General features: G+C 48.7%; 1 protein-coding gene across 1 annotated transcript in view; it reads left to right on the top strand.

The window, feature by feature from the left end:
* Positions 1–231: 231 nt before the first annotated feature.
* The window catches only part of LOC101847041 (homeobox protein caupolican), a gene marked incomplete in the record, with an annotated part of 49,456 nt that continues 48,703 nt past the window's right edge, over positions 232–984 (top strand). The window contains 1 exon segment of the mRNA XM_005099416.2: positions 232–747.

Below are 984 nucleotides of genomic sequence, written 5' to 3'. Positions count from 1 at the left end.
AACGCCAACCTGGGCTCGTGTCACGGTCAATTTCCTCAGCATAATACACGTCACTCAGCCCTCAAATCTCCCTGCTCCTACCCACCTCGCAGGAAATCACAGTAGCCAATCACACTCGGCAAGCCCCGCCCCAGACCCCGCCCCTTCTCGTCACCTCGCGGTGTGTTTATTGATCCGGTTTGGAGACAGCGGGCGAGGTCCCCGCGTGCAATATGGGGCTGTCGCGGCGAGTGATACGAGCAGACGACAACACAGCGAAGGTGAACAGCAGCTTCAACAGCAGCAGCTAGAGAGAGAGAGAGAGAGAGAGAGAGATAGGAGGTAGCAGCAGCAGCAGCAACAAGCAGCACCTCTCAGCCAGCTTGTGTGTGTGTGTGTGTGTATACGTGCGTGTGTGCGCTTGTGTACGCCATCCCCTCTCTGGCGTGGCCTTTTCCTCATTCGATTCGGAGGCTGCTCTTTGGTCTCGGAGCTCGAATGTGTGGACAGGTGGTGTAGTCTTTCTTCCGTGAAACTGATACCCTCAAGTCGCGACTCAACTCAACATCATCTATATCTACCTTTGCTTTTTTGGTCTAACCGCGCTTTTGAGGATTGTTCATCCAGGGCGATTTGCCTGTTGTGTCGTTGTGACATCGTTGTTCCATTAGGCTTCTTCACGACAGCGGTCAGTGATATACATATATAACGAAAGTGCTCACCATAGGGCATAGGACAACTGGACCTCCCGGAAGCTTTCACGTGAGGGTAAGTAAGTTATGATCTCCTGTCGCAGACTGCTGAAAGTACCAACTGCTCATTTTGTACGTTATTATAATCAACTTAACCTTTTAGATGTGTTCACTAAAGCGGATAGTAGTACAGTAGTAGGTCTTACATATACTACTACTTTAAAGAAAGAAAAAAAACAAAGCAATCATACAATAATACAAACAGGACATACAAAAAAGCAACAACAACAACAACACAAAAAAACAACCCCCC

The sequence above is a fragment of the Aplysia californica genome, unplaced genomic scaffold (assembly GCF_000002075.1).
Source record: "Aplysia californica isolate F4 #8 unplaced genomic scaffold, AplCal3.0 scaffold00212, whole genome shotgun sequence".
NCBI classification, from domain to species: domain Eukaryota; kingdom Metazoa; phylum Mollusca; class Gastropoda; order Aplysiida; family Aplysiidae; genus Aplysia; species Aplysia californica.
This window is presented reverse-complemented; position numbering and strand designations above follow the sequence as displayed.